The sequence below is a fragment of the Silene latifolia genome, chromosome 10 (genome assembly GCF_048544455.1).
Source record: "Silene latifolia isolate original U9 population chromosome 10, ASM4854445v1, whole genome shotgun sequence".
NCBI lineage: Eukaryota > Viridiplantae > Streptophyta > Magnoliopsida > Caryophyllales > Caryophyllaceae > Silene > Silene latifolia.
Genome location: NC_133535.1, coordinates 49,852,387 through 49,866,529, shown reverse-complemented (window position 1 = coordinate 49,866,529; position 14,143 = coordinate 49,852,387). Strand labels below are relative to the sequence as shown.

At 37.9% G+C, this 14,143-nt stretch overlaps 1 non-coding gene across 1 annotated transcript; it reads left to right on the top strand.

Moving 5' to 3' along the window:
- Window positions 1-11,764: 11,764 nt before the first annotated feature.
- Window positions 11,765-11,872, top strand: LOC141610044 (small nucleolar RNA R71). Its single transcript, XR_012527938.1, has one exon. It is a non-coding gene; the product is annotated as a small nucleolar RNA R71 (small nucleolar RNA).
- The last annotated feature ends 2,271 nt before the right edge of the window (window positions 11,873-14,143 follow it).

Here is a 14,143-nt window from a genome sequence, read left to right as displayed (position 1 = left end):
ACTCTCTTATTTTTATAAACCATTAAAAATATATTTTCCAAAAATTAACGCATCATTTTTGTCTAGCAATGAAGTTATGTCTATTAGGTCATAACTTCATTAACCTTTAAATCAAACAAAGTAAAACCATTACCGGATGACGACCTATACTAACTAATCTTCAGTAGATCTTCAGTACACGAATCGTCTCTTCACAAGTCTCTTCATCTTGAGTCTCGTGGTTGATTTCCAATCTTGATCTCGCTTGAAAACATCGATCAAGTATATTTGAAGTTGTACCTCCTTGGTCCAAACTTCAAGCTTGCGTCTTGTAATTGTTCCTTTCTAAATTAAAACTTAAGCACACAATTACACGCATATGTTTATACATTAAGTCCACATACAAATCATTACTGTCATTATCAAAACAATTAATTAGGACTAAAGGTCCAACAGAGGGGTAATACGGAGTATATAATTCGAAAATTAAGGGATTGTTTATTAGTATCAAAAAACAATATATATATAGATTGTAAATATATGTATGTGTTACTAGGTCTAGCACAAATGTATTTCATAAAAAGTAAAGTTTAAATGATAAATAGAGGTAAGTCCGGATAAAGCCGGACATCAAACCTAGTCCTATCCCTTTTTTTTTTACAATGATTAGTCCAATCCTATTTATGAACACCAATTCTTGCCGAAAGTTCGATTTTCTTTTTTTTGTCTTGATCGGTGTCTTGTTTTGTGTCTAATTATTTTTGTTTTTCAATACATCATTTTCTTAATATAATTTTCATATTTTTCATAGTGGAACGAACACAAATACACAATTCTCCTAATGATAAAAAGAATTAGTGAAGTGTAGTGGTTAAAACTTAGGTGAAATTCTCAAGAGTTTCAGGTTCAAACCTCATAATAACAATCTTTTGGAGTATTTATGGCCTGTGTTATGCCTTCTAGACTTCGAGTATGTCATTCTAGGGTAACGACTTACCTGATTTTCGTGGGTTGTAGGCTATTACGTATACTTGAGGGTTTACCCAATGCGCACCAAAACCCCTCTGTAGACACAGAAATTTTATATTTCGGTATATATTAATAATTTAGTATTTTTAGCACATAAGAGATAATTATCAAAATATTGTGATAATATCTTATAATATTCTAGAAGATGCTACCTTGCCCTCCAAGCTACTTTATTATAAATATGGATCTCATCTTTAGGGTTAAGGAGAGCATAGATGGATTAAGTCATACGAACCCGTCTTCCTACTACCAAATTGTAGGTTGGATGGAATAAGTCACAAAACGACCCCATCATCTCCCTACGAGATTAAGTCGATAAGACCCTCGTAGCACTATCAAAACCCTAAATCCCTTAGAGATGGAATCAAGAGAGTTACGGAAATTGTAACCTCCAATCTTTCTGATAGGCTATGTCGCACACCTAACAAAGATAATTTCCCTAGACACATATTAATGTAGTAATAGGGGTCGAACACAAGGAGACGGGAATTGCGCTATGAAATGCAATGAATAGATTTCTATCAAGGTCGATTACGAATGGTTTGGTTTGTTGGTTGGTTTGATGATTAACAAATATAACGATGTAAGCTATATGATAAAAGGAGTCTAGGGGAGTCGGGTCACACATGCAATTGTAAATATATATTCATGCTAAACTCGGTAATAATAACATTGTCAATGGTTTAGGCTTAAAGACACTCACCTCACGATATTAGTGTCAACCATAGACTGGGTCCTAGAGAAACTCTCGTTTATGACTAGGTCGTCCTACTACACATGCTTAGTCTAATCCGATTCCGTGCCTCTTGACTTATAGAATGAATTAACAAACTTAATCAATGAATAAGGCCTTTAAACAAAGATTAAACGTGACGATACAAACATGTGATAGAAACAATTAGACAATATTATATCAACCTAATTTATCATTTTACATATATTAGTTATTGCATGGCTTCCCTAGTCCCTAGACTAAGGAAAATTAGCTACTCATGTTGAAATGTAAATTACAAATTGTGTTGTAAGAAATGCTAGACATGATTATAGAAATGATATAAGCTAAGTGATGAAGCATAAAATGTAATAATAACAAACTATGTGATATAGTAAAAATACTAATGATAAAACTATATGATTATTAAAATAGAAATGTAAACTAATAAACTAGAATTAGGATTACCGAAATGGAACTTGAACTAGAACTTGCAAGATAGAACAAAATGAGAACCAAAAGCTTGAATAATAACCAAATGTTTAATAACCAAATGCTTAACAATATTAAAACTACAATGCATGAAAACTAAGAGAGAATTTTGCTTAAGGCTAATAGAGAGTGAAATAGTGTATGAAAGACGTATGAAAGATAGCCCTAATGACGGATTAAAGCCCCTATTTATAATAAAATAGGGGCATAACGTAAAATCCTAAGAGGGGGTCAACCCCGATCGGGGTTGCCAGCCCCGATCGGGGCCGTGGGTATCCGGGCATTTTCCTTCAATCCTTGCTTAAATGCTCCAAGGAATCCTAAGTATGCGATAAATGTCCCTTAATGCCTCCGGTTAATGCTTCATAATTCTTGCTAAGAGCATCCAAAGGAGTATCCTAAGCTTGGAATTCTCTTCATAAATTTGGGCTTCTTTTGGGCTCTTTTGTAAGATCATTTTGCATTATCTCATACACTCTTGCTTGGGCTTGGAAACACATTCTTCCATGGTTGTTTTAGTCCTTGTCATTTGATAATTTCCTACCATGGTCCATCTTACTTCCACTTAGTTTAGTGAACTTGGTGCTTGCTAATGTGATAGGAAAAAGCCTCTAAATGCTTAGATTCCTACAAAATGTAACAAATACAAACAATACACCTAGAACACAAGATTAGCTTACAAATATACTAATTAAAGTATGAAATGCAATCAAAACCGAGCTAAAATGAGGGGTAAAAGTATATATAAAATTGAACACATTAAACTCCTCCAAGCTAAACTCTTGCTTGTCCCCAAGCAAGAAACCGTGTCCCATCAATTGCAATATCCTAAAACAAGCTAAGCATAATGATTCAAAACCCGAAACAACATGGGCATAAGGAATAATGCAAAAACATGGATGGGATTTACACGACGGCGTAGCATAAAAGACTTTGAATGAACCTTTAAGCTCTTGCATGATCTTTTGACTAATGGACTCTCACGATGCACTCAAACTCATTTGTATGTGAAAGAACATTTTGTGTGAAAACACTCACTTATCCTCGACTCATGAGAATATGCCCACAATCTAATATGGTAATCATTTCAAAACTACAAGCCAAAAACAATCATATGTAAGCATGAAAAAGAAGCCAAATGGGTAAGAAGAAGGATAAAAGACATGGGTAAAAAGGGGAACAAATGAATTATGGAAATGTGGAGCTTAAGTTAAGCTAGCAACTATCCAAAATGAAAGGATGCTCAATCCCGAAACTAACCCAATAATTCCGATACAAATCATAAGAATTCTCTCCAAAATATATGAATAAGACATGAGACTTTTCTTATACCAACCTCTTCTTCTTGTTTCAATTCAAATCATACTTCTTTTTTTTCATTCATGCTTTTTTTTTCCTTTTTCCTTCATCTTTTCTTTTCTTTCTTATCGTCATTTTTCATTTTTTTCAATTCTTTCTTTTTCATTTTTTTTCTCTTCTTTTCTCATTTCTTCTTCAAGAGCATTAAGACCAAGCTCACAATGATATTTCAAAATAAAAAAAAATCCCCAAATGAGCACCCAAACAGAACTAATCAAAGCTACTAGCTCAACAAGGTAGACAATTTTTTATATGTAGCTAGGGATCAATTTTGTGAAAGGGTTCAAAAAGGCAAATTTAATCATGTGAATGGCTCCAAAATGCTAACAACATATATGAATGCATGCTTATAAAGAGATGAAATGAAGACCATACTTGTGCGTTATGATGAAACACACACCATAAGGAGACCAACACTCACCTAAGAGAGACCGGATATGGATGCATCGGTCTAAGGAGGTTCTACCTTACCAATTTTGTAGCTTGCCAATAGTCAAGATCAAGCCTATTCGGTTTATTTTCCATCTCCCACCTACTATGTCAAGACATCCCCATGTAGCAATTATCCCATCATAAAAGAACAAATAATTAGCTATAAGCTATCATTAGGATAAACAAGAGGGAAAGTAGGCCAAAAACAAGCAAAAACACACAATTTCTCTCAAAATTTTTAAATTTTCTACATGCAAACTACACTACAATGCAAATGCAATCCCCTCCCCCCAAGCTAAATACAACATTGTTCTCAATGTGCCAACAATTAAATCTCCCAACGAAACCATAAGAAATGGCTCAAAGCACATAAACAAGAAGGACAATGGGTCATATTTAATGGGTTGCGAGAAATAAATTAAAGTGCAAAGCAAAGAAAACTTACTAGACTATCTAGCCTCCCCCCAAGCTAGTATGTATACGGGGGACTCTTCCTTTCATCATTCATCTAAGAAAAGGGTCAAAAGTTGAACCCCTTCCTTCCTTTCTTCTTACCACTACCACTTCCGGATGCTTCACCTTGATGACCATTTCCACTAGGATCATCCCCTTGGAAAGGAGTGACCTATTCACCAATGTTTTGGCCACTACCAAGTCCATCACCATAGCTACTATAACCACCATACCCACCATAGCCACCATACCCTCCATATCCTCAATTAAATGCCTCAACTCCATAATCCGAACCACAAAAATCCGGACCGGGAGCATATGTAGTATAAGTACCTGCATCATGGTTAGGAGGGGGAGAAGGAGGAGGAAATCCACCCGGGGGATAAATATAAAATGAAGGGTGTGGCCCATCGGGTTGAATTACTCCTTGCCTAGCAAAATGATCATATATGGGATGCAATACAAGTCTTTGGTCATCACGAATGGTATTAATGTTTAAGCTTAAGTCTCACATCATATCCATCATTTCTAGACTAGAGGTGGAATGGCGAGCTTGAGAGGGTTGACCTCTCTCACGCCGCTCAAAGTTAGTAGGTGCCTTACCTCGTAGAGGCAAGTGATAAATAGGTCTAGTAAAAGGGGCACTCCCATGATAGGGCTTGGTATGGACTAGGGCCTTGATTTCTTTTTTCTCTCCCGGTAAACTAAGTGAATCTTGTCTACCAATTTTCCAAACCATGTTTGTATGAGACTCTCGAAGCCAATTGCAAGATAAGAAGTATTCATAGTCAAGTCCAACCCCTTTTTCCTTGGTGATATGTAATGGTCTCAAGTCGGTGGTCTCCTGGTTGAAACGGCATAAGTGGTGAGCAATTTTTGTAACCGATCCTCCTAAGACAATTGAACTATTTTTCGGGTTACATTGCTTTGTCAAATGTACCGCAAAGTGGTAAGGGATGTTAATCCCCCATTTATCATCACCATTGACATTAAGAAAGGCACCCAAAATCTCAATCTCTATCTTCCTCACCGAATGAGGCTCATTTCTCCCAAAGAATGTCCACCCCATAAACCTTTGCCAAACACGAATGTCGAGGTAGTGAATGTATGGGTGAGATACATGGTCCCAATCTTTAAAAGGGAGGTGAGAAATGGAATTCCATGTAATAACCGGGTTGTAATACTTGGGTGATTCAATGGGCAAGTTTTGATGAGGCAATTGGAAAATGTTATCAAAATTCGCTAGGTCCAATCTATGATCATTATTAAACAACCGAAAAGTTACAAAAAGTATAAAACCTTCTCTTTTCGACCTATGAAATTCAAAAGAGCTCAAGAACTCAAGTGTGAGTTCGGGAAAGGTCTTATAGTCCATGGTGTAACAATGCTTCATACCAAGGTTCTTAAACAATGCCTTAACATTCTTTTCTATACCAATATTGTTTAAAGAAGCTTGATTAATGAACTTAGTCGGTTTCATACCTTTGTTGCGTAAGATGACCCTATTATCCGACTGTTTTTTACAATTAAAGATTACTCCGGGAAATTGCGGATCATGCCATTCCGGTACCTCTTCCATTTGCACATCCTCCGCAGCCCGGGAGGATTCCGCATCACCTCTTCTCCTCTTTGAAGCACCTTGGGTAGGAGCTCTTCTTGGTGCCATTTTTTTGAAATTTTAAGACAAAAAGTCATCTTAAGGCAAACCAAAATCCATCCAAATAGACATAATAGAACAAATTAGTGAACTAATTCATCCTATAAACATTAATAGAACATAATACAATCAATTTCTAGTACAAATAAGCACAAAATCAATTTCCCCTAATTTGAGTTAAGGTTTGATAAACTTGATTGAATTGATTAAAATGGATGAAATCAAAGAGGAAAGAGAGGAATACTTGCTTGATGTTGATAAATGATGAATGATTCTTGCAAAATGATGAAGAAATTGATGTTTTGTTGTGATTTAAGATGAAGAAAAGTGAAGAAATAAGATAGGAGAAGTAGGAGAGTACCGTCGGGTTTGAAGGGAAGTGATTGAACAAAATCGCCTTTACCCATATAAACAAGAAGCTGCCAAAAAAATAAGAAATCACGTCCCCGATCGGGGTTGACCAGTCATACGCGTTTTTCGCCTTTGCTTCCGTATTTTACTAATTCCGTCCTGTTTTGAAACTTATGTCCCCGAACGGGGTTTTTTGCATGGGGAAGCGTGATTTTTCTCCTTTAGGCTCCCTTTTCTTCATTTTTCACCTATAAATCACAAAACAGACATCGTCAAGTCTAGTAATTTATTTCTAATTCTACGAAAAACAGTAAATTGCGGAAAATTAAAAACAAAAATAAATAAAAACAAATAAAAAGCTTGGGTTGCCTCCCAAGAAGCGCTGGTTTAACGTCTCGCACGACGTAAGAAGCTTGAGTCGGTTTAAGCTTTCTTAAGTAGAGGACGAACGGTCACTTCCTCTATTACTCCAACGATCACATTCTCATGGTAGACCTTCAAACGATGGCCATTTACTTTGAATTTTTCGCCCTTGGTGGTCATCATTTCAACGAGACCTAACTTGTTGACATTCGTGACGGTATATGGACCCGACCACAGGGATCGTAATTTTCCCGGAAATAGCTTGTAGCGGGAATTGAATAGCAACACCTTATCACCGATTTTAAATTCCTTGTTCAAGATATTCTTGTCATGCCATCTCTTCATTTTCTCCTTGTAAAGACGGGAGCTCTCATAAGATTGTAATCGGAATTCATCAAGCTCATTTAATTGCAATAGCCGCTTTTTTCCACTCAAATTTGGATCCATGTTAAGCTCCTTAACCACCCAAAAAGCTTTTTGTTCCAACTCAACGGAGATATGGCACACCTTTCCATAAACCAACCTATATGGTGAGGTACCAATAGATGTCTTATATGCGGTACAGTAGGCCCACAAGGTATCATCAAGCTTCATAATCCTTGCGTGATTTAGCAACAACTTTATCAAGTACGAACTTGAGCTCACGGTTAGAAACCTCCACTTGGCCACTAGTTTGTGGATGGTAAGCCAAGCCTCTTCTATGATAGACCCCATATTTCTCCAATAAGGCATCAAGTTGTTTCTCACCAAAATGAGTACCACGATCACTAATGACCGCTCTTGGAACACCAAACCTCGGAAATATGATCTTCTTAAATAAGTTGATCACGGCACGCGCATCGTTTGTTGGAGTAGCAATTGTCTTTACCCATTTAGAGACATAATCAACGGCAACCAAAATATACCGATTCCCTTTTGATAAAGGAAACGGTCCTTGATAATCAATTCCCCAAACATCGAATACCTCCACTTCCAAGATACCATTTAAAGGCATCTCGTGCCTCCTTGATATAGAACCCGTCCTTTGGCAAGCATCGCAAGCCATCACGAAATATTTAGCATCTTGGAACATAGTTGACCAATAGAAGCCGGATTGCAACACCTTTGCAACGGTTTTGGATGGTCCATGATGACCACCATAAGGAGAAGAATGACATCCTTCTAGCACCCCTTTCACATCCCAATATGGGGTACATCTCCGAAATAGCACGTCGGAGCAATGTTTGAATAGATATGGATCGTCCCATAGGAAGAACTTGGTATCATGTAAGAACTTCTTCCTTTGTTGATATGAAATGTGAGGTGAAAACTCCCTTCCAACTAGATAGTTGGCTATGTCGGCATACGAAGGAGTATTGGCTTCCAACATCATCAAGACATCATCGGCGAAGGAATCATCAATAGGTAATTCAATACCTCCATCATTAAACTTCAAACGGGATAGGTGATCGGTAACAACATTTTCGGCCCCCTTCTTGTCTCTAATCTCAAGATCAAATTCTTGCAAGAGCAAGATCCATCGTATCAATCTTGGCTTAGCTTCTTGTTTGTCTAGGAGGTGCTTTAGTGCGGCATGATCGGTATGAACAATTACTTTTGAACCGATCAAGTAAGAGCGGAATTTGTCTAAGGCATAGACAATGGCAAGTAGCTCTTTCTCCGTGGTGGCATAGTTGATTTGAGCCGCATCCAAGGTTTTGCTAGCATAGTAGATAGCATTGAGAACCTTGTCCTTTCTTTTTCCTAGCCCGGCACCTACCGCAAAGTCACTTGCATCACACATGAGCTCGAATGGCAAGTTCCAATCCGGTGATTGGATGATAGGTGCGGAAATCAAAGCCTTCTTAATCCTATGAAAAGACTCAAGACAATCGTTAGTAAACACAAAGGGAGCATCTTTTAAAAGAAGCTTCGTAAGGGGTTTTGCAATCTTAGAAAAGTCTTTAATAAAACGGCGGTAGAATCCCGCATGACCTAAGAAACTCCTTACACTCTTCACATTTACCAGTGGGGGTAGGTGCTAAATAACTTGGACCTTAGCACGGTCCACTTCAATTCCTTTTTCCGAGACAATATGACCAAGTACCACTCCTTTACTCACCATGAAGTGACACTTTTCCCTATTTAACACCAAGTCAACCTCTTCACAACGCTTCCACACTTTAGACAAGTTCGCCAAACATGCATCAAAAGAAGAACCAGAGATACTAAAATCATCCATAAACACCTCCATGATAGACTCGATAAAGTCTGAAAAGATGTTTATCATGCAACGTTGGAAAGTGGCGGGGGTATTACAAAGACCAAAATGCATTCTACGGTAAGCAAAGGTACCATAGGGACATGTAAATGTGGTCTTCGCTTGGTCAACCGGGTGAATGGGTATTTGAAAGAATCCGGAATAACCATCTAGATAGCAAAAATACTTCTGACATGCCAACCGCTCCAACATTTAGTCAATAAAAGGCAATGGGTAGTGGTCTTTCTTGGTGGCTAAATTTAGCCTCCTATAGTCAATACACATTCTCCAACCCGTCACAATTCTAGTTGGAATTAGTTCATTTTTATCATTTTGAGTACGGTGGTTCCTCCTTTCTTAGGAACCACTTGGACCGGAGTCCCCCATTTAGAATCGGAAATTGCATAAATAATTCCCGCATCCAACAATTTGAGCACTTCCTTTTTTACCACTTCTTGCATGTTGGGATTTAGTCGTCTTTGACCTTGGACACATGGGTTATGATCTTCCTCAAGATAGATTCTATGCATGCAAAATTCGGGGGTTATGCCCTTTAAATCATCAAGTTTGTATCCAATGGCTTTCTTGTGAGACTTTAAAACATGAACCAATTTAGACAATTGACTCTCACTCAATTTAGCACTAACAATTACCGGACACATCTCCTTATCATCTAGAAAAGCAGACCTCAAATTGGAGGGGAGGGGTTTAAGTTCGGGTTTTTGTACCTCAAGGTCTTAAGGTGTAGAAACCAAACCTATAAAGTGTGATCTTTCCTCCAATGATAGCTCTTCTCCATCAAATTCATGCTCAAAAGCATCTATCTCCTTATTTCCAATCTCATCATCACCTGCAAATGATTCCAATAGTAAGAATGCCTCCAAGGGATCTTTAGACAAAGATCGAGGTGTAGAGTCTTCTATGACAATGTCAACAACATCCAAAACATCAATAGAATAACAAGACTCTTCTATCATAGGACTCTTCATGGCACTATTCAAATTGTATGTGACCTTATCGTCACCCACTTCCAATGTGATTTTACCATTCTTGACATCAATTAACGCGCCCGCGATATGTAAAAAGGGTCTTCCCAAAATGATTGGGATTTGGGCATCTTCGGCCATGTCAAGAACAAGAAAATCAACCGGAATGAAAAACTTACCAACCTTCACGGGAACATCCTCCAAATATCCCAAAGGGCGTTTTATAGAACGATCCGCCATTTGCAATGTGACACTAGTACATTTTAAGACTCCCATATTAAGCTTTGCACAAATAAAAGTAAGGAATTACACTCACACTAGCACCTAAATCACATAAAGCTTTATCAATTTGATAGGTGCCAATTGTGCATGGAATTAAAAAACTTCCGGGATCTTTTAACTTAGGAGGGGACTTGTTTTGCAAAAGAGCAGTCACCTCGGCGGTGAAGGCTATTGTTTCAACTTCATCAAAAGTCCTCTTCTTAGTTAAAATGTCTTTCATGAACTTAGTATAAGGCGGAATTTGGGTGATTAATTCGGTAAAAGGAACGGTTACCTGGAGATTCTTCACAACTTCCATGAACTCACCAAATTGAGAATTCTTTTGATGCTTTGCCAATCTATGAAGGAAAGGCACTTTGACTTTTTCCGGCACTTTTGTTTCAACATCCTTCTTTGGAGGAGCATCCTCCACATCTTTGATTTCTTCAACCACAAGTGGATCATCCACCTTCTTTGGCATATCCTCACCTTCCTTACCATTAGGAGAAATCTCCAACTCAACAAGTACCTCCTCATATTCCTTGGGCATGGGTGGTCCATCATATTTCGTACCACTTCTTAAGGAGATAGCATTAAGGGTAGCATGTGGTTGCTCACCTTGAGGTGTTAATTGACCCGTTTTTCTTTGTGAGCTAGAAGCGGCTAGTTGAGCCATTTGTTGCTCTAACATCTTGATTGCGGCATTTTGAGCTTGGTCATTCTTTTGGATTTGAGCCAACTATTCCTTTTGCATTTGTACCATCAAAGCCTCAAGTTTACCTCCTCTTTGGTTGTTTTGTTGGACATTTTGAGGTGCTGGACCTTGATTTTGTTGGTAATTTTGTTGAGGTGGCCTTTGTTGTTGATTTTGACTTTGATAGCCCGGTGGGGGATTATACTTTTGTTGTTGTGGAATGTAAGCATTTTGTTGCTGTGGTTGGGGTTGAGGTTGAGGGTTAAGCACATTATTACTTCTATAAGACATATTCGGGTGAAATTTTGAATTCGGGTTATAAGTTTTTGAAAATGTACCCGGTGGATATGAATTTTTTCTAAAAGTTTGATAAGCGCATACCTCTTCCATAGTAGCTTGGCAATGAGCGGCATAATGACCCGCACCCCCGTAACCTTCAAAAACAATTATTTGAGTAGTAGAGGACACGACATTGAGTTGTCGAAGAGAATCCCTAGCATCTCGTTCCGCCAATTGTTGTTGGAGTAAGGCAATTTGAGCTAATAAGACGGGATTTTCGGAGGATTCTTCTTTACCTTTGAGTGGCACACTTCGGGAATTGACATATTGCGCGTCATGGATTGCCATAGATTCGATTGTGGCATGAGCAATATCGGTGTCAATTTGATCAAACTGCCCATTGTTGGCGGAATCTAGAATCCTTCGGGACTCGGCACAACATCCATTGTAGAATATTATAGCTAGGTACCAAGCATCCAACCCATGATGTGGGCATTGCCTTTGCAATTCTTTGTACCTCTCCTAAGCTTCATATAAGCTCTCAAGAGCTTGTTGACGGAATCCGGTGATTTGGCTCCTCAAGGTTTGAGTTTTCTCCGGTGGAAAAAACTTTTGATAGAAAGCAAGAGCCAATGTCTCCCAATTTGTGATTCCCATATAGGTGCGATCAAGGCTATTAATCCATAGATTTGCCTTGTCCTTCAAAGAAAAAGGGAAAATATTTCCCTAATTTGGGCTTGAGTGACGCCCGTTTGCCGAATCATGCATAGAGCAATAATCGCAAAAGTTTTGCACATCCAAATTGGGATCCTCCAAAGGACTTCCCCCAAATTGCTTCCTCTCTACAAGGCTAATGAAAGCCGGTTTGATCTCGAATTCCGGCGCGGTAATTTGAATAGTTGTAATACCGGCCGGAAGCATAGCCGCGGTGGGCTTGGAGTGATCGGAAAGTTTCACCATCTTTTTAGTTGGAGATGGTGGTTGTGGTGGAGATGATGAACTAGAAACCTCCTCCTTTTCAAGAGCTTTAAGATCGTCTAAGTAAGACTTTCTAGCACTTTCAACTTGTACGGGAGAAGCGGCTTCTTTCACTTCTCTCCAAAAACGTCGTCTTCTCCGAAAGGTTTTCTCGGGCTCGGAATCCGGTGAAAGCAAATCTCCACTACGAGAAGACCTGGGCATAAGACAACAATCTCTAGAAAATGATAAGTAACGGTCTCAAGGAACAAGTGTTCCTTAAGACAAAAGAAAACAAGATAAAAATCAACAAATCTAAACGCAATAAAACCGTGCTCCCCGGCAACGGCGCCAACATTTGATAGGCTATGTCACACACCTAACAAAGATAATTTCCCGAGACACAAATTAATGTAGTAATAGGGGTCGAACACAAGGAGACGGGAATTGCGCTATGAAATGCTATGAATAGATTTCTATCAAGGTCGATTACGAATGGTTTGGTTTGTTGGTTGGTTTGATGATTAGCAAATATAACGATGTAAACTATATGATAAAAAGAGTCTATGGGAGTCGGGTCACACATGAATTGTAAATATATATTCATGCTAAACTCGGTAACAATATTGTCAATTGTTTAGGCTTAAAGACACCCACCTCACGATATTAGTGTCAACCATAGACCGGGTCCTAGAGAAACTCTCGTTTATGACTAGGTCGTCCTACTACATATGCTTAGTCTAATCCGATTCCGTGCCTCTCGACTTATAGAACGAATTAACAAACTTAATCAATGAATAAGGCCTTTAAACAAAGATTAAACGTGACGATACAAACATGTGATAGAAACAATTAGACAATATTATATCAACCTAATTTATCATTTTACATATATTAGTTATTGCATGGCTTCCCTAGTCCCTAGACTAAGGAAAATTAGCTACTCATGTTGAAATGTAAATTACAAATTGTGTCGTAAGAAATGCTAGACATGATTATAGAAATGATATAAGCTAAGTGATGAATCATAAAATGTAATAACAAACTATATGATATAGTAAAAGTACTAATGATAAAACTATATGATAATTAAAATAGAAAAGTAAACTAATAAACTAGAATTAGAATTACCGAAATGGAACTTGAACTAGAACTTCCAAGGTAGAACAAAATGAGAACCAAAAGCTTGAATAATAACCAAATGCTTAACAATATTAAAACTACAATGAAAACTAAGAGAGAATTTTGCTTAAGGCTAATAGAGAGTGAAATAGTGTATGAAAGACGTATGAAAGATATCCCTAATGACGGATTAAGGCCCCTATTTATAATAAAATTGGGGTATAACGTAAAATCCTAAGAGGGGGTCAACTCCGATCGGGGTTGCCAGCCCCGTTCGGGGCCATGGGTATCCGGGCATTTTCCTTCAATCCTTGCTTAAATGCTCCAAGGAATCCTAAGTATGCGATAAATGTCCCTTAATGCCTCCGGTTAATGCTTCATAATATTCTTCCTAAGAGTATCCAAAAGAGTATCCTAAGCTTGGAATTCTCTTCATAAATTTGGACTTCTTTTGGGCTCTTTTGTAAGATCATTTTGCATTATCTCGTACACTCTTTCTTGGGTAATTGGAAACACGTTCTTCCATGGTTGTTTTAGTCCTTGTCATTTAATAATTTTCGACCATGGTCCATCTTACTTCCACTTAGCTTAGTGAACTTCGTGCTTGCTAATGTGATAGGAAAAAGCCTCTAAATGCTTAGATTCCTACAAAATATAACAAATACAAACAATACACCTAGAACACAAGATTAGCTCACAAATATACTAATTAAAGTATGAAATGCAATCAAAACTGAGCTAAAATTAGGGGTAAAAGTATATATAAAATTGAACACTT